At 34.7% G+C, this 21,004-nt stretch overlaps 1 protein-coding gene across 2 annotated transcripts in view; it reads right to left on the bottom strand.

Moving 5' to 3' along the window:
* The window catches only part of LOC118179666 (N-acetylglucosamine-1-phosphodiester alpha-N-acetylglucosaminidase-like), a 381,181-nt gene that overhangs the window by 246,479 nt on the left and 113,698 nt on the right, over nt 1-21,004 (bottom strand). The window lies entirely within an intron of this gene.

Raw genomic sequence — 21,004 nt, 5'->3', positions numbered from 1 at the left:
TGTGAATCTGAAACTTTACTGAACTTGAAAGCTTTTTCGATAGGAGCCAAAATCTTTGGAATAGAGGGTTTACAGGTTTGTGAGAAGTTAAAATTATATTTTAGAATTCTCTCTTGTTCTTCTGAAAGACTAACATTAGAAATATTAACTATTGGCTTGATGTTTACAATGGGAAGATTTTTTTGAACTACTTGAACTGGAAGACTGTAAAAGAAGTTTTTCGAATTTAACTGCAAGGGTGTTTTTATGACGGTTAACTGCATTCTCCGTTCTAGACCAAGACTTTTGTTCAAGGGCAGTGAATTTTGGATATGATTTAGCGAGTTCCAGATGAAGCTTATAGAGTTCATGTTCAATTTTGGACAATTGTTGACGTGTATCCCTTATCACGGACCGAAGTAAGGCAAGCTTGCAATTTAACAGAATTCTTGAAACGCGACTCGAAGGTTTTTGATTAGATTTGATTTGAATAAAATTGGGGATCAATTTTTTATATTTACATTTAAGTAAAAAGTCAAGATGATTCAGGAATTTTTGCCGTTTCAGGCGTAATTTAGTGAAACGATTAACGGATGAAGGCATGATAAACAATTCAAAAATCAAACTAAATTAACTGAACAATAATAAGGTACACACCAAACAAAGAAAAATCCCTCACTGAAATGAATAGAAAACAAAACGTTTGTAAGCAAAATGCATGAAATCAGACAAGCAAAGCACAATATCTAAATGTACAAAACATAAACATAACTTAAAAATTGCAAAAATGTACTCACCGAAACTCCTACAATCACAAAATGGCGGCCACACCACGTGCAAAAAAGAAAGCAAAATGTAAGCCTGTTTGGGGCTTCTATAATTAAGACACAATAACACGCCGAATAAATACTAATTCAGAAGTCAAACAACAAAAATCAGCGTTATACCTACAAAATTTTCACAGGACTAGTTTCGATGGTTTTACCGAACCATCATCTTCAGCTGCAAAACCGCAAATGAACAAGATAGGAAATAATGATTAGATAAGATAAGAAAGCCTGGACAAGAATAAGCAAGTGGCGCCATCTGTTGGCGAAACCAGAATTAAACATAATTTCTCTAAAAGCCGAAGGCAAATTTGGATTGGAATTAGGATCGTTAACTAGAACAGAAAGATTTTTATGAATGTGAAATGCCTCTAGAAAATCCAGTTCTCCAATGGAAGATGTTTTTTGTATAATTTTGGCAGCAGAAAAATTGAAAGTGTGATTTTCGGACCAACAATGTTGAGCAACAGAAGACTTCTGTGTTTCCTTTTTTCTAACATATGCCTCATGTTCTTTGACGCGAAATTTTAAGGCTCTCTTAGTTTGGCCAATGTAAATTAAACCACACTGTCAAGGAATCCTATAAATACCCCAGGAATTCATGTCCGGAATGGGGTCCTTGAGTATAGAAGTTGGAATTTTATTGATGGGAGAATAAACAACCCGAAAGTTAAATTTCTGCAAAATATGTGCAACTTTATAGCTAATTGATGGAAAGAAGGGAATGACAACAGAATTTTTATAATCTCCTAAAATAAGAGTGTAGCTTTTAGTGTGTTGAGATGAGAATTTTTTAACTGCTTGATTAATAATGTTGGGTGAAAAGCCCCTGTCAATAGCTATTGCTTTTAAATAATTTAGTTCTTCATCAAGGGCTAATTTGGAGGAGCAAACTTGAACAGCACGGAAAACATAGGAATAAAATGAAGCTAACTTTTGTTTAGTCGGATGACATGATTTAAAGTGTGGTGGAAGGCAAACCGATGAAGGTTTACGGTAAACTGTAGTACTGAAGTTGGATGTGTTACGTGTGACCAGAATGTCGAGAAACGGAAGAGAATTGCAAGTTTCAAGTTCAAAAGTGAACTGAATAGCAGGATCAATAGAATTCATTGTTGAAAGAACTTTATTTAAATCATCTTTATTACCTTCAAACAGGGTAAAAGTATCGTCTACGTAGCGGAACCATGCCGGGAAGTTTAAAATTTCAAACAATTTTGATTCATAATAATGCATGTAGATATCAGCCAGGATGGGACTGAGGGGGCTTCCCATGGCTAATCCCTCAGTTTGTTTGTAATATTTATTTTGGAAAACAAAATGTGTTTGTTTCAAACAGAGTTGAGTGAGAGAAATTAGCTCCTCAATTTCGATGCAAGAGAAATGAAATTCGCGAAGTCTGGTTTCTAGACATCTTAATGCACCCTCCACTGGGACATTGGTGAATAATGATTTTACATCAAAAGAAACCATGAGTAAATTACTAGGAGAAATGTTTTTAACCTTTTTTACAAACTCTATTGAATTTTTTATGGTGTAAATGTTATTGTCTAATAGAGTGGAAAATCTAGAAACCAAATATTTAGCTAAAGGATACGAGGCAGTACCTAAATTTGATACAATAGGGCGGAAAGGAATACCACTTTTATGAATTTTGGGAAGAGCATATAATCTGGCACAATTCGCAACAGATGGGATAAGCGAATGTTTTAAGTTGCTTGAAATGATTTGCGAAGATTTGATCGCAGTTTTTATTTTGGATAAGTCCGAAGGTGAAGGATCTTTAGGGATCGGATTATATGGTCCTTCGTTTAAGAGTTTAGTGACACCATCGATATAAGTGTTCTTATCCATGACGACTATCTGGCCGCCTTTGTCGGCCTTTGAAATGATAATATCCGGGTTAGAATGAATTTCGCGCATTGTAGCTCTTTCTCTCGCAGTTAGATTTGGTTTCAAAGGTTTATTATTGAATTTCATATTATGAGCGATAAGATGCCTAATCATTTCTTTCTGTGAATCTGAAACTTTACTGAACTTGAAAGCTTTTTCGATAGGAGCCAAAATCTTTGGAATAGAGGGTTTACAGGTTTGTGAGAAGTTAAAATTATATTTTAGAATTCTCTCTTGTTCTTCTGAAAGACTAACATTAGAAATATTAACTATTGGCTTGATGTTTACAATGGGAAGATTTTTTTGAACTACTTGAACTGGAAGACTGTAAAAGAAGTTTTTCGAATTTAACTGCAAGGGTGTTTTTATGACGGTTAACTGCATTCTCCGTTCTAGACCAAGACTTTTGTTCAAGGGCAGTGAATTTTGGATATGATTTAGCGAGTTCCAGATGAAGCTTATAGAGTTCATGTTCAATTTTGGACAATTGTTGACGTGTATCCCTTATCACGGACCGAAGTAAGGCAAGCTTGCAATTTAACAGAATTCTTGAAACGCGACTCGAAGGTTTTTGATTAGATTTGATTTGAATAAAATTGGGGATCAATTTTTTATATTTACATTTAAGTAAAAAGTCAAGATGATTCAGGAATTTTTGCCGTTTCAGGCGTAATTTAGTGAAACGATTAACGGATGAAGGCATGATAAACAATGCAAAAATCAAACTAAATTAACTGAGCAATAATAAGGTACACACCAAACAAAGAAAAATCCCTCACTGAAATGAATAGAAAACAAAACGTTTGTAAGCAAAATGCATGAAATCAGACAAGCAAAGCACAATATCTAAATGTACAAAACATAAACATAACTTTAAAATTGCAAAAATGTACTCACCGAAATTCCTACAATCACAAAATGGCGGCCACACCACGTGCAAAAAAGAAAGCAAAATGTAAGCCTGTTTGGGGCTTCTATAATTAAGACACAATAACACGCCGAATAAATACTAATTCAGAAGTCAAACAACAAAAATCAGCGTTATACCTACAAAATTTTCACAGGACTAGTTTCGATGGTTTTACCGAACCATCATCTTCAGCTGCAAAACCGCAAATGAACAAGATAGGAAATAATGATTAGATAAGATAAGAAAGCCTGGACAAGAATAAGCAAGTGGCGCCATCTGTTGGCGAAACCAGAACTAAAACATAATTTCTCTAAAAGCCGAAGGCAAATTTGGATTGGAATTAGGATCGTTAACTAGAACAGAAAGATTTTTATGAATGTGAAATACCTCTAGAAAATCCAGTTCTCCAATGGAAGATGTTTTTTGAATAATTTTGGCAGCAGAAAAATTGAAAGTGTGATTTTCGGACCAACAATGTTGAGCAACAGAAGACTTCTGTGTTTCCTTTTTTCTAACATATGCCTCATGTTCTTTGACGCGAAATTTTAAGGCTCTCTTAGTTTGGCCAATGTAAATTAAACCACACTGTCAAGGAATCCTATAAATACCCCAGGAATTCATGTCCGGAATGGGGTCCTTGAGTATAGAAGTTGGAATTTTATTGATGGGAGAATAAACAACCCGAAAGTTAAATTTCTGCAAAATATGTGCAACTTTATAGCTAATTGATGGAAAGAAGGGAATGACAACAGAATTTTTATAATCTCCTAAAATAAGAGTGTAGCTTTTAGTGTGTTCAGATGAGAATTTTTTAACTGCTTGATTAATAATGTTGGGTGAAAAGCCCCTGTCAATAGCTATTGCTTTTAAATAATTTAGTTCTTCATCAAGGGCTAATTTGGAGGAGCAAACTTGAAGAGCACGAAAAACATAGGAATAAAATGAAGCTAACTTTTGTTTAATCGGATGACATGATTTAAAGTGTGGTGGAAGGCAAACCGATGAAGGTTTACGGTAAACTGTAGTACTGAAGTTGGATGTGTTACGTGTGACCAGAATGTCGAGAAACGGAAGAGAATTGCAAGTCTCAAGTTCAAAAGTGAACTGAATAGCAGGATCAATAGAATTCATTGTTGAAAGAACTTTATTTAAATCATCTTTATTACCTTCAAACAGGGTAAAAGTATCGTCTACGTAGCGGAACCATGCCGGGAAGTTTAAAGTTTCAAACAATTTTGATTCATAATAATGCATGTAGATATCAGCCAGGATGGGATTGAGGGGGCTTCCGATGGCTAATCCCTCAGTTTGTTTGTAATATTTATTTTGGAAAACAAAATGTGTTTGTTTCAAACAGAGTTGAGTGAGAGAAATTAGCTCCTCACTTTCGATGCAAGAGAAATGAAATTCGCGAAGTCTGGTTTCTAGACATCTTAATGCACCCTCCACTGGGACATTGGTGAATAATGATTTTACATCAAAAGAAACCATGAGTAAATTACTAGGAGAAATGTTTTTAACCTTTTTTACAAACTCTATTGAATTTTTTATGGTGTAAATGTTATTGTCTAATAGAGTGGAAAATCTAGAAACCAAATATTTAGCTAAAGGATACGAGGCAGTACCTAAATTTGATACAATAGGGCGGAAAGGAATACCACTTTTATGAATTTTGGGAAGAGCATATAATCTGGCACAATTCGCAACAGATGGGATAAGCGAATGTTTTAAGTTGCTTGAAATGATTTGCGAAGATTTGATCGCAGTTTTTATTTTGGATAAGTCCGAAGGTGAAGGATCTTTAGGGATCGGATTATATGGTCCTTCGTTTAAGAGTTTAGTGACACCATCGATGTAAGTGTTCTTATCCATGACGACTATCTGGCCGCCTTTGTCGGCCTTTGAAATGATAATATCCGGGTTAGAATGAATTTCGTGCATTGTAGCTCTTTCTCTCGCAGTTAGATTTGGTTTCAAAGGTTTATTATTGAATTTCACATTATGAGCGATAAGATGCCTAATCATTTCTTTCTGTGAATCTGAAACTTTACTGAACTTGAAAGCTTTTTCGATAGGAGCCAAAATCTTTGGAATAGAGGGTTTACAGGTTTGTGAGAAGTTAAAATTATATTTTAGAATTCTCTCTTGTTCTTCTGAAAGACTAACATTAGAAATATTAACTATTGGCTTGATGTTTACAATGGGAAGATTTTTTTGAACTACTTGAACTGGAAGACTGTAAAAGAAGTTTTTCGAATTTAACTGCAAGGGTGTTTTTATGACGGTTAACTGCATTCTCCGTTCTAGACCAAGACTTTTGTTCAAGGGCAGTGAATTTTGGATATGATTTAGCGAGTTCCAGATGAAGCTTATAGAGTTCATGTTCAATTTTGGACAATTGTTGACGTGTATCCCTTATCACGGACCGAAGTAAGGCAAGCTTGCAATTTAACAGAATTCTTGAAACGCGACTCGAAGGTTTTTGATTAGATTTGATTTGAATAAAATTGGGGATCAATTTTTTATATTTACATTTAAGTAAAAAGTCAAGATGATTCAGGAATTTTTGCCGTTTCAGGCGTAATTTAGTGAAACGATTAACGGATGAAGGCATGATAAACAATGCAAAAATCAAACTAAATTAACTGAGCAATAATAAGGTACACACCAAACAAAGAAAAATCCCTCACTGAAATGAATAGAAAACAAAACGTTTGTAAGCAAAATGCATGAAATCAGACAAGCAAAGCACAATATCTAAATGTACAAAACATAAACATAACTTTAAAATTGCAAAAATGTACTCACCGAAATTCCTACAATCACAAAATGGCGGCCATACCACGTGCAAAAAAGAAAGCAAAATGTAAGCCTGTTTGGGGCTTCTATAATTAAGACACAATAACACGCCGAATAAATACTAATTCAGAAGTCAAACAACAAAAATCAGCGTTATACCTACAAAATTTTCACAGGACTAGTTTCGATGGTTTTACCGAACCATCATCTTCAGCTGCAAAACCGCAAATGAACAAGATAGGAAATAATGATTAGATAAGATAAGAAAGCCTGGACAAGAATAAGCAAGTGGCGCCATCTGTTGGCGAAACCAGAACTAAAACATAATTTCTCTAAAAGCCGAAGGCAAATTTGGATTGGAATTAGGATCGTTAACTAGAACAGAAAGATTTTTATGAATGTGAAATACCTCTAGAAAATCCAGTTCTCCAATGGAAGATGTTTTTTGAATAATTTTGGCAGCAGAAAAATTGAAAGTGTGATTTTCGGACCAACAATGTTGAGCAACAGAAGACTTCTGTGTTTCCTTTTTTCTAACATATGCCTCATGTTCTTTGACGCGAAATTTTAAGGCTCTCTTAGTTTGGCCAATGTAAATTAAACCACACTGTCAAGGAATCCTATAAATACCCCAGGAATTCATGTCCGGAATGGGGTCCTTGAGTATAGAAGTTGGAATTTTATTGATGGGAGAATAAACAACCCGAAAGTTAAATTTCTGCAAAATATGTGCAACTTTATAGCTAATTGATGGAAAGAAGGGAATGACAACAGAATTTTTATAATCTCCTAAAATAAGAGTGTGGCTTTTAGTGTGTTCAGATGAGAATTTTTTAACTGCTTGATTAATAATGTTGGGTGAAAAGCCCCTGTCAATAGCTATTGCTTTTAAATAATTTAGTTCTTCATCAAGGGCTAATTTGGAGGAGCAAACTTGAAGAGCACGGAAAACATAGGAATAAAATGAAGCTAACTTTTGTTTAGTCGGATGACATGATTTAAAGTGTGGTGGAACCGGCAAACCGATGAAGGATTACGGTAAACTGTAGTACTGAAGTTGGATGTGTTACGTGTGACCAGAATGTCGAGAAACGGAAGAGAATTGCAAGTCTCAAGTTCAAAAGTGAACTGAATAGCAGGATCAATAGAATTCATTGTTGAAAGAACTTTATTTAAATCATCTTTATTACCTTCAAACAGGGTAAAAGTATCGTCTACGTAGCGGAACCATGCCGGGAAGTTTAAAGTTTCAAACAATTTTGATTCATAATAATGCATGTAGATATCAGCCAGGATGGGATTGAGGGGGCTTCCGATGGCTAATCCCTCAGTTTGTTTGTAATATTTATTTTGGAAAACAAAATGTGTTTGTTTCAAACAGAGTTGAGTGAGAGAAATTAGCTCCTCAATTTCGATGCAAGAGAAATGAAATTCGCGAAGTCTGGTTTCTAGACATCTTAATGCACCCTCCACTGGGACATTGGTGAATAATGATTTTACATCAAAAGAAACCATGAGTAAATTACTAGGAGAAATGTTTTTAACCTTTTTTACAAACTCTATTGAATTTTTTATGGTGTAAATGTTATTGTCTAATAGAGTGGAAAATCTAGAAACCAAATATTTAGCTAAAGGATACGAGGCAGTACCTAAATTTGATACAATAGGGCGGAAAGGAATACCACTTTTATGAATTTTGGGAAGAGCATATAATCTGGCACAATTCGCAACAGATGGGATAAGCGAATGTTTTAAGTTGCTTGAAATGATTTGCGAAGATTTGATCGCAGTTTTTATTTTGGATAAGTCCGAAGGTGAAGGATCTTTAGGGATCGGATTATATGGTCCTTCGTTTAAGAGTTTAGTGACACCATCGATATAAGTGTTCTTATCCATGACGACTATCTGGCCGCCTTTGTCGGCCTTTGAAATGATAATATCCGGGTTAGAATGAATTTCGCGCATTGTAGCTCTTTCTCTCGCAGTTAGATTTGGTTTCAAAGGTTTATTATTGAATTTCATATTATGAGCGATAAGATGCCTAATCATTTCTTTCTGTGAATCTGAAACTTTACTGAACTTGAAAGCTTTTTCGATAGGAGCCAAAATCTTTGGAATAGAGGGTTTACAGGTTTGTGAGAAGTTAAAATTATATTTTAGAATTCTCTCTTGTTCTTCTGAAAGACTAACATTAGAAATATTAACTATTGGCTTGATGTTTACAATGGGAAGATTTTTTTGAACTACTTGAACTGGAAGACTGTAAAAGAAGTTTTTCGAATTTAACTGCAAGGGTGTTTTTATGACGGTTAACTGCATTCTCCGTTCTAGACCAAGACTTTTGTTCAAGGGCAGTGAATTTTGGATATGATTTAGCGAGTTCCAGATGAAGCTTATAGAGTTCATGTTCAATTTTGGACAATTGTTGACGTGTATCCCTTATCACGGACCGAAGTAAGGCAAGCTTGCAATTTAACAGAATTCTTGAAACGCGACTCGAAGGTTTTTGATTAGATTTGATTTGAATAAAATTGGGGATCAATTTTTTATATTTACATTTAAGTAAAAAGTCAAGATGATTCAGGAATTTTTGCCGTTTCAGGCGTAATTTAGTGAAACGATTAACGGATGAAGGCATGATAAACAATGCAAAAATCAAACTAAATTAACTGAGCAATAATAAGGTACACACCAAACAAAGAAAAATCCCTCACTGAAATGAATAGAAAACAAAACGTTTGTAAGCAAAATGCATGAAATCAGACAAGCAAAGCACAATATCTAAATGTACAAAACATAAACATAACTTTAAAATTGCAAAAATGTACTCACCGAAATTCCTACAATCACAAAATGGCGGCCACACCACGTGCAAAAAAGAAAGCAAAATGTAAGCCTGTTTGGGGCTTCTATAATTAAGACACAATAACACGCCGAATAAATACTAATTCAGAAGTCAAACAACAAAAATCAGCGTTATACCTACAAAATTTTCACAGGACTAGTTTCGATGGTTTTACCGAACCATCATCTTCAGCTGCAAAACCGCAAATGAACAAGATAGGAAATAATGATTAGATAAGATAAGAAAGCCTGGACAAGAATAAGCAAGTGGCGCCATCTGTTGGCGAAACCAGAACTAAAACATAATTTCTCTAAAAGCCGAAGGCAAATTTGGATTGGAATTAGGATCGTTAACTAGAACAGAAAGATTTTTATGAATGTGAAATACCTCTAGAAAATCCAGTTCTCCAATGGAAGATGTTTTTTGAATAATTTTGGCAGCAGAAAAATTGAAAGTGTGATTTTCGGACCAACAATGTTGAGCAACAGAAGACTTCTGTGTTTCCTTTTTTCTAACATATGCCTCATGTTCTTTGACGCGAAATTTTAAGGCTCTCTTAGTTTGGCCAATGTAAATTAAACCACACTGTCAAGGAATCCTATAAATACCCCAGGAATTCATGTCCGGAATGGGGTCCTTGAGTATAGAAGTTGGAATTTTATTGATGGGAGAATAAACAACCCGAAAGTTAAATTTCTGCAAAATATGTGCAACTTTATAGCTAATTGATGGAAAGAAGGGAATGACAACAGAATTTTTATAATCTCCTAAAATAAGAGTGTAGCTTTTAGTGTGTTCAGATGAGAATTTTTTAACTGCTTGATTAATAATGTTGGGTGAAAAGCCCCTGTCAATAGCTATTGCTTTTAAATAATTTAGTTCTTCATCAAGGGCTAATTTGGAGGAGCAAACTTGAAGAGCACGAAAAACATAGGAATAAAATGAAGCTAACTTTTGTTTAATCGGATGACATGATTTAAAGTGTGGTGGAAGGCAAACCGATGAAGGTTTACGGTAAACTGTAGTACTGAAGTTGGATGTGTTACCTGTGACCAGAATGTCGAGAAACGGAAGAGAATTGCAAGTCTCAAGTTCAAAAGTGAACTGAATAGCAGGATCAATAGAATTCATTGTTGAAAGAACTTTATTTAAATCATCTTTATTACCTTCAAACAGGGTAAAAGTATCGTCTACGTAGCGGAACCATGCCGGGAAGTTTAAAGTTTCAAACAATTTTGATTCATAATAATGCATGTAGATATCAGCCAGGATGGGATTGAGGGGGCTTCCGATGGCTAATCCCTCAGTTTGTTTGTAATATTTATTTTGGAAAACAAAATGTGTTTGTTTCAAACAGAGTTGAGTGAGAGAAATTAGCTCCTCACTTTCGATGCAAGAGAAATGAAATTCGCGAAGTCTGGTTTCTAGACATCTTAATGCACCCTCCACTGGGACATTGGTGAATAATGATTTTACATCAAAAGAAACCATGAGTAAATTACTAGGAGAAATGTTTTTAACCTTTTTTACAAACTCTATTGAATTTTTTATGGTGTAAATGTTATTGTCTAATAGAGTGGAAAATCTAGAAACCAAATATTTAGCTAAAGGATACGAGGCAGTACCTAAATTTGATACAATAGGGCGGAAAGGAATACCACTTTTATGAATTTTGGGAAGAGCATATAATCTGGCACAATTCGCAACAGATGGGATAAGCGAATGTTTTAAGTTGCTTGAAATGATTTGCGAAGATTTGATCGCAGTTTTTATTTTGGATAAGTCCGAAGGTGAAGGATCTTTAGGGATCGGATTATATGGTCCTTCGTTTAAGAGTTTAGTGACACCATCGATGTAAGTGTTCTTATCCATGACGACTATCTGGCCGCCTTTGTCGGCCTTTGAAATGATAATATCCGGGTTAGAATGAATTTCGTGCATTGTAGCTCTTTCTCTCGCAGTTAGATTTGGTTTCAAAGGTTTATTATTGAATTTCACATTATGAGCGATAAGATGCCTAATCATTTCTTTCTGTGAATCTGAAACTTTACTGAACTTGAAAGCTTTTTCGATAGGAGCCAAAATCTTTGGAATAGAGGGTTTACAGGTTTGTGAGAAGTTAAAATTATATTTTAGAATTCTCTCTTGTTCTTCTGAAAGACTAACATTAGAAATATTAACTATTGGCTTGATGTTTACAATGGGAAGATTTTTTTGAACTACTTGAACTGGAAGACTGTAAAAGAAGTTTTTCGAATTTAACTGCAAGGGTGTTTTTATGACGGTTAACTGCATTCTCCGTTCTAGACCAAGACTTTTGTTCAAGGGCAGTGAATTTTGGATATGATTTAGCGAGTTCCAGATGAAGCTTATAGAGTTCATGTTCAATTTTGGACAATTGTTGACGTGTATCCCTTATCACGGACCGAAGTAAGGCAAGCTTGCAATTTAACAGAATTCTTGAAACGCGACTCGAAGGTTTTTGATTAGATTTGATTTGAATAAAATTGGGGATCAATTTTTTATATTTACATTTAAGTAAAAAGTCAAGATGATTCAGGAATTTTTGCCGTTTCAGGCGTAATTTAGTGAAACGATTAACGGATGAAGGCATGATAAACAATGCAAAAATCAAACTAAATTAACTGAGCAATAATAAGGTACACACCAAACAAAGAAAAATCCCTCACTGAAATGAATAGAAAACAAAACGTTTGTAAGCAAAATGTATGAAATCAGACAAGCAAAGCACAATATCTAAATGTACAAAACATAAACATAACTTAAAAATTGCAAAAATGTACTCACCGAAACTCCTACAATCACAAAATGGCGGCCACACCACGTGCAAAAAAGAAAGCAAAATGTAAGCCTGTTTGGGGCTTCTATAATTAAGACACAATAACACGCCGAATAAATACTAATTCAGAAGTCAAACAACAAAAATCAGCGTTATACCTACAAAATTTTCACAGGACTAGTTTCGATGGTTTTACCGAACCATCATCTTCAGCTGCAAAACCGCAAATGAACAAGATAGGAAATAATGATTAGATAAGATAAGAAAGCCTGGACAAGAATAAGCAAGTGGCGCCATCTGTTGGCGAAACCAGAACTAAAACATAATTTCTCTAAAAGCCGAAGGCAAATTTGTTTTGGAATTAGGATCGTTAACTAGAACAGAAAGATTTTTATGAATGTGAAATGCCTCTAGAAAATCCAGTTCTCCAATGGAAGATGTTTTTTGAATAATTTTGGCAGCAGAAAAATTGAAAGTGTGATTTTCGGACCAACAATGTTGAGCAACAGAAGACTTCTGTGTTTCCTTTTTTCTAACATATGCCTCATGTTCTTTGACGCGAAATTTTAAGGCTCTCTTAGTTTGGCCAATGTAAATTAAACCACACTGTCAAGGAATCCTATAAATACCCCAGGAATTCATGTCCGGAATGGGGTCCTTGAGTATAGAAGTTGGAATTTTATTGATGGGAGAATAAACAACCCGAAAGTTAAATTTCTGCAAAATATGTGCAACTTTATAGCTAATTGATGGAAAGAAGGGAATGACAACAGAATTTTTATAATCTCCTAAAATAAGAGTGTAGCTTTTAGTGTGTTCAGATGAGAATTTTTTAACTGCTTGATTAATAATGTTGGGTGAAAAGCCCCTGTCAATAGCTATTGCTTTTAAATAATTTAGTTCTTCATCAAGGGCTAATTTGGAGGAGCAAACTTGAAGAGCACGAAAAACATAGGAATAAAATGAAGCTAACTTTTGTTTAATCGGATGACATGATTTAAAGTGTGGTGGAAGGCAAACCGATGAAGGTTTACGGTAAACTGTAGTACTGAAGTTGGATGTGTTACGTGTGACCAGAATGTCGAGAAACGGAAGAGAATTGCAAGTCTCAAGTTCAAAAGTGAACTGAATAGCAGGATCAATAGAATTCATTGTTGAAAGAACTTTATTTAAATCATCTTTATTACCTTCAAACAGGGTAAAAGTATCGTCTACGTAGCGGAACCATGCCGGGAAGTTTAAAGTTTCAAACAATTTTGATTCATAATAATGCATGTAGATATCAGCCAGGATGGGATTGAGGGGGCTTCCGATGGCTAATCCCTCAGTTTGTTTGTAATATTTATTTTGGAAAACAAAATGTGTTTGTTTCAAACAGAGTTGAGTGAGAGAAATTAGCTCCTCACTTTCGATGCAAGAGAAATGAAATTCGCGAAGTCTGGTTTCTAGACATCTTAATGCACCCTCCACTGGGACATTGGTGAATAATGATTTTACATCAAAAGAAACCATGAGTAAATTACTAGGAGAAATGTTTTTAACCTTTTTTACAAACTCTATTGAATTTTTTATGGTGTAAATGTTATTGTCTAATAGAGTGGAAAATCTAGAAACCAAATATTTAGCTAAAGGATACGAGGCAGTACCTAAATTTGATACAATAGGGCGGAAAGGAATACCACTTTTATGAATTTTGGGAAGAGCATATAATCTGGCACAATTCGCAACAGATGGGATAAGCGAATGTTTTAAGTTGCTTGAAATGATTTGCGAAGATTTGATCGCAGTTTTTATTTTGGATAAGTCCGAAGGTGAAGGATCTTTAGGGATCGGATTATATGGTCCTTCGTTTAAGAGTTTAGTGACACCATCGATGTAAGTGTTCTTATCCATGACGACTATCTGGCCGCCTTTGTCGGCCTTTGAAATGATAATATCCGGGTTAGAATGAATTTCGTGCATTGTAGCTCTTTCTCTCGCAGTTAGATTTGGTTTCAAAGGTTTATTATTGAATTTCACATTATGAGCGATAAGATGCCTAATCATTTCTTTCTGTGAATCTGAAACTTTACTGAACTTGAAAGCTTTTTCGATAGGAGCCAAAATCTTTGGAATAGAGGGTTTACAGGTTTGTGAGAAGTTAAAATTATATTTTAGAATTCTCTCTTGTTCTTCTGAAAGACTAACATTAGAAATATTAACTATTGGCTTGATGTTTACAATGGGAAGATTTTTTTGAACTACTTGAACTGGAAGACTGTAAAAGAAGTTTTTCGAATTTAACTGCAAGGGTGTTTTTATGACGGTTAACTGCATTCTCCGTTCTAGACCAAGACTTTTGTTCAAGGGCAGTGAATTTTGGATATGATTTAGCGAGTTCCAGATGAAGCTTATAGAGTTCATGTTCAATTTTGGACAATTGTTGACGTGTATCCCTTATCACGGACCGAAGTAAGGCAAGCTTGCAATTTAACAGAATTCTTGAAACGCGACTCGAAGGTTTTTGATTAGATTTGATTTGAATAAAATTGGGGATCAATTTTTTATATTTACATTTAAGTAAAAAGTCAAGATGATTCAGGAATTTTTGCCGTTTCAGGCGTAATTTAGTGAAACGATTAACGGATGAAGGCATGATAAACAATGCAAAAATCAAACTAAATTAACTGAGCAATAATAAGGTACACACCAAACAAAGAAAAATCCCTCACTGAAATGAATAGAAAACAAAACGTTTGTAAGCAAAATGTATGAAATCAGACAAGCAAAGCACAATATCTAAATGTACAAAACATAAACATAACTTAAAAATTGCAAAAATGTACTCACCGAAACTCCTACAATCACAAAATGGCGGCCACACCACGTGCAAAAAAGAAAGCAAAATGTAAGCCTGTTTGGGGCTTCTATAATTAAGACACAATAACACGCCGAATAAATACTAATTCAGAAGTCAAACAACAAAAATCAGCGTTATACCTACAAAATTTTCACAGGACTAGTTTCGATGGTTTTACCGAACCATCATCTTCAGCTGCAAAACCGCAAATGAACAAGATAGGAAATAATGATTAGATAAGATAAGAAAGCCTGGACAAGAATAAGCAAGTGGCGCCATCTGTTGGCGAAACCAGAACTAAAACATAATTTCTCTAAAAGCCGAAGGCAAATTTGTTTTGGAATTAGGATCGTTAACTAGAACAGAAAGATTTTTATGAATGTGAAATGCCTCTAGAAAATCCAGTTCTCCAATGGAAGATGTTTTTTGAATAATTTTGGCAGCAGAAAAATTGAAAGTGTGATTTTCGGACCAACAATGTTGAGCAACAGAAGACTTCTGTGTTTCCTTTTTTCTAACATATGCCTCATGTTCTTTGACGCGAAATTTTAAGGCTCTCTTAGTTTGGCCAATGTAAATTAAACCACACTGTCAAGGAATCCTATAAATACCCCAGGAATTCATGTCCGGAATGGGGTCCTTGGGTATAGAAGTTGGAATTTTATTGATGGGAGAATAAACAACCCGAAAGTTAAATTTCTGCAAAATATGTGCAACTTTATAGCTAATTGATGGAAAGAAGGGAAACACAACAGAATTTTTATAATCTCCTAAAATAAGAGTGTGGCTTTTAGTGTGTTCAGATGAGAATTTTTTAACTGCTTGATTAATAATGTTGGGTGAAAAGCCCCTGTCAATAGCTATTGCTTTTAAATAATTTAGTTCTTCATCAAGGGCTAATTTGGAGGAGCAAACTTGAAGAGCACGGAAAACATAGGAATAAAATGAAGCTAACTTTTGTTTAGTCGGATGACATGATTTAAAGTGTGGTGGAAGGCAAACCGATGAAGGTTTACGGTAAACTGTAGTACTGAAGTTGGATGTGTTACGTGTGACCAGAATGTCGAGAAACGGAACAGAATTGCAAGTCTCAAGTTCAAAAGTGAACTGAATAGCAGGATCAATAGAATTCATTGTTGAAAGAACTTTATTTAAATCATCTTTATTACCTTCAAACAGGGTAAAAGTATCGTCTACGTAGCGGAACCATGCCGGGAAGTTTAAAGTTTCAAACAATTTTGATTCATAATAATGCATGTAGATATCAGCCAGGATGGTACTGAGGGGGCTTCCCATGGCTAATCCCTCAGTTTGTTTGTAATATTTATTTTGGAAAACAAAATGTGTTTGTTTCAAACAGAGTTGAGTGAGAGAAATTAGCTCCTCAATTTCGATGCAAGAGAAATGAAATTCGCGAAGTCTGGTTTCTAGACATCTTAATGCACCCTCCACTGGGACATTGGTGAATAATGATTTTACATCAAAAGAAACCATGAGTAAATTACTAGGAGAAATGTTTTTAACCTTTTTTACAAACTCTATTGAATTTTTTATGGTGTAAATGTTATTGTCTAATAGAGTGGAAAATCTACAAAACCAAATATTTAGCTAAAGGATACGAGGCAGTACCTAAATTTGATACAATAGGGCGGAAAGAAATACCACTTTTATGAATTTTGGGAAGAGCATATAATCTGGCACAATTCGCAACAGATGGGATAAGCGAATGTTTTAAGTTGCTTGAAATGATTTGCGAAGATTTGATCGCAGTTTTTATTTTGGATAAGTCCGAAGGTGAAGGATCTTTAGGGATCGGATTATATGGTCCTTCGTTTAAGAGTTTAGTGACACCATCGATGTAAGTGTTCTTATCCATGACGACTATCTGGCCGCCTTTGTCGGCCTTTGAAATGATAATATCCGGGTTAGAATGAATTTCGTGCACTGTAGCTCTTTCTCTCGCAGTTAGATTTGGTTTCAAAGGTTTATTATTGAATTTCACATTATGAGCGATAAGATGCCTAATCATTTCTTTCTGTGAATCTGAAACTTTACTGAACTTGAAAGCTTTTTCGTTAGGAGCCAAAATCTTTGGAATAGAGGATTTACAGGTTTGTGAGAAGTTAAAATTATATTTTAGAATTCTCTCTTGTTCTTCTGAAAGACTAACATTAGAAATATTAACTATTGGCTTGATGTTTACAATGGGAAGATTTTTTGAACTACTTGAACTGGAAGACTGTAAAAGAAGTTTTTTGAATTTAACTGCAAGGGTGTTTTTATGACGGTTAACTGCATTCTCCGTTCTAGACCAAGACTTTTGTTCAAGGGCAGTGAATTTTGGATATGATTTAGCGAGTTCCAGATGAAGCTTATAGAGTTCATGTTCAATTTTGGACAATTGTTGACGTGTATCCCTTATCACGGACCGAAGTAAGGCAAGCTTGCAATTTAACAGAATTCTTGAAACGCGACTCGAAGGTTTTTGATTAGATTTGATTTGAATAAAATTGGGGATCAATTTTTATACTTACATTTAAGTAAAAAGTCAAGATGATTCAGGAATTTTTGCCGTTTCAGGCGTAATTTAGTGAAACGATTAACGGATGAAGGCATGATAAACAATGCAAAAATCAAACTAAATTAACTGAGCAATAATAAGGTACACACCAAACAAAGAAAAATCCCTCACTGAAATGAATAGAAAACAAAACGTTTGTAAGCAAAATGCATGAAATCAGACAAGCAAAGCACAATATCTAAATGTACAAAATATAAACATAACTTAAAAATTGCAAAAATGTACTCACCGAAACTCCTACAATCACAAAATGGCGGCCACACCACGTGCAAAAAAGAAAGCAAAATGTAAGCCTGTTTGGGGCTTCTATAATTAAGACACAATAACACGCCGAATAAATACTAATTCAGAAGTCAAACAACAAAAATCAGCGTTATACCTACAAAATTTTCACAGGACTAGTTTCGATGGTTTTACCGAACCATCCTCTTCAGCTGCAAAACCGCAAATGAACAAGATAGGAAATAATGATTAGATAAGATAAGAAAGCCTGGACAAGAATAAGCAAGTGACGCCATCTGTTGGAGAAACCAGAACTAAAACATAATTTCTCTAAAAGCCGAAGGCAAATTTGGATTGGAATTAGGATCGTTAACTAGAACAGAAAAAAATTTTATGAATGTGAAATGCCTCTAGAAAATCCAGTTTTCCAATGGAAGATGTTTTTTGAATAATTTTGGCAGCAGAAAAATTGAAAGTGTGATTTTCGGACCAACAATGTTGAGCAACAGAAGACTTCTGTGTTTCCTTTTTTCTAACATATGCCTCATGTTCTTTGACGCGAAATTTTAAGGCTCTCTTAGTTTGGCCAATGTAAATTAAACCACACTGTCAAGGAATCCTATAAATACCCCAGGAATTCATGTCCGGAATGGGGTCCTTGAGTATAGAAGTTGGAATTTTATTGATGGGAGAATAAACAACCCGAAAGTTAAATTTCTGCAAAATATGTGCAACTTTATAGCTAATTGATGGAAAGAAGGGAATGACAACAGAATTTTTATAATCTCCTAAAATAAGAGTGTAGCTTTTAGTGTGTTGAGATGAGAATTTTTTAACTGCTTGATTAATAATGTTGGGTGAAAAGCCCCTGTCAATAGCTATTGCTTTTAAATAATTTAGTTCTTCATCAAGGGCTAATTTGGAGGAGCAAACTTGAAGAGCACGGAAAACATAGGAATAAAATGAAGCTAACTTTTGTTTAGTCGGATGACATGATTTAAAGTGTGGTGGAAGGCAAACCGATGAAGGTTTACGGTAAACTGTAGTACTGAAGTTGGATGTGTTACGTGTGACCAGAATGTCGAGAAACGGAAGAAAATTGCAAGTCTCAAGTTCAAAAGTGAACTGAATAGCAGGATCAATAGAATTCATTGTTGAAAGAACTTTATTTAAATCATCTTTATTACCTTCAAACAGGGTAAAAGTATCGTCTACGTAGCGGAACCATGCCGGGAAGTTTAAAGTTTCAAACAATTTTGATTCATAATAATGCATGTAGATATCAGTCAGGATGGGACTGAGGGGGCTTCCCATGGCTAATCCCTCAATTTGTTTGTAATATTTATTTTGGAAAACAAAATGTGTTTGTTTCAAACAGAGTTGAGTGAGAGAAATTAGCTCCTCAATTTCGATGCAAGAGAAATGAAATTCGCGAAGTCTGGTTTCTAGACATCTTAATGCACCCTCCACTGGGACATTGGTGAATAATGATTTTACATCAAAAGAAACCATGAGTAAATTACTAGGAGAAATGTTTTTAACCTTTTTTACAAACTCTATTGAATTTTTTATGGTGTAAATGTTATTGTCTAATAGAGTGGAAAATCTAAAAACCAAATATTTAGCTAAAGGATACGAGGCAGTACCTAAATTTGATACAATAGGGCGGAAAGGAATACCACTTTTATGAATTTTGGGAAGAGCATATAATCGGGCACAATTCGCAACAGATGGGATAAGCGAATGTTTTAAGTTGCTTGAAATGATTTGCGAAGATTTGATCGCAGTTTTTATTTTGGATAAGTCCGAAGGTGAAGGATCTTTAGGGATCGGATTATATGGTCCTTCGTTTAAGAGTTTAGTGACACCATCGATATTAGTGTTCTTATCCATGACGACTATCTGGCCGCCTTTGTCGGCCTTTGAAATGATAATATCCGGGTTAGAATGAATTTCGCGCATTGTAGCTCTTTCTCTCGCAGTTAGATTTGGTTTCAAAGGTTTATTATTGAATTTCATATTATGAGCGATAAGATGCCTAATCATTTCTTTCTGTGAATCTGAAACTTTACTGAACTTGAAAGCTTTTTCGATAGGAGCCAAAATCTTTGGAATAGAGGGTTTACAGGTTTGTGAGAAGTTAAAATTATATTTTAGAATTCTCTCTTGTTCTTCTGAAAGACTAACATTAGAAATATTAACTATTGGCTTGATGTTTACAATGGGAAGATTTTTTTGAACTACTTGAACTGGAAGACTGTAAAAGAAGTTTTTCGAATTTAACTGCAAGGGTGTTTTTATGACGGTTAACTGCATTCTCCGTTCTAGACCAAGACTTTTGTTCAAGGGCAGTGAATTTTGGATATGATTTAGCGAGTTCCAGATGAAGCTTATAGAGTTCATGTTCAATTTTGGACAATTGTTGACGTGTATCCCTTATCACGGACCGAAGTAAGGCAAGCTTGCAATTTAACAGAATTCTTGAAACGCGACTCGAAGGTTTTTGATTAGATTTGATTTGAATAAAATTGGGGATCAATTTTTTATATTTACATTTAAGTAAAAAGTCAAGATGATTCAGGAATTTTTGCCGTTTCAGGCGTAATTTAGTGAAACGATTAACGGATGAAGGCATGATAAACAATGCAAAAATCAAACTAAATTAACTGAGCAATAATAAGGTACACACCAAACAAAGAAAAATCCCTCACTGAAATGAATAGAAAACAAAACGTTTGTAAGCAAAATGCATGAAATCAGACAAGCAAAGCACAATATCTAAATGTACAAAATATAAACATAACTTAAAAATTGCAAAAATGTACTCACCGAAACTCCTACAATCACAAAATGGCGGCCACACCACGTGCAAAAAAGAAAGCAAAATGTAAGCCTGTTTGGGGCTTCTATAATTAAGACACAATAACACGCCGAATAAATACTAATTCAGAAGTCAAACAACAAAAATCAGCGTTATACCTACAAAATTTTCACAGGACTAGTTTCGATGGTTTTACCGATCCATCCTCTTCAGCTGCAAAACCGCAAATGAACAAGATAGGAAATAATGATTAGATAAGATAAGAAAGCCTGGACAAGAATAAGCAAGTGACGCCATCTGTTGGAGAAACCAGAACTAAAACATAATTTCTCTAAAAGCCGAAGGCAAATTTGGATTGGAATTAGGATCGTTAACTAGAACAGAAAAAATTTTTATGAATGTGAAATGCCTCTAGAAAATCCAGTTTTCCAATGGAAGATGTTTTTTGAATAATTTTGGCAGCAGAAAAATTGAAATTGTGATTTTCG

Source organism: Stegodyphus dumicola, chromosome 1 (assembly GCF_044657685.1).
Source record: "Stegodyphus dumicola isolate Sdum_Otavi_A_Nest chromosome 1, ASM4465768v1".
NCBI classification, from domain to species: Eukaryota; Metazoa; Arthropoda; class Arachnida; order Araneae; family Eresidae; genus Stegodyphus; species Stegodyphus dumicola.
Note: the sequence above shows the minus strand (reverse complement) of the source record. Positions and strands in the feature narration are given on the sequence as shown.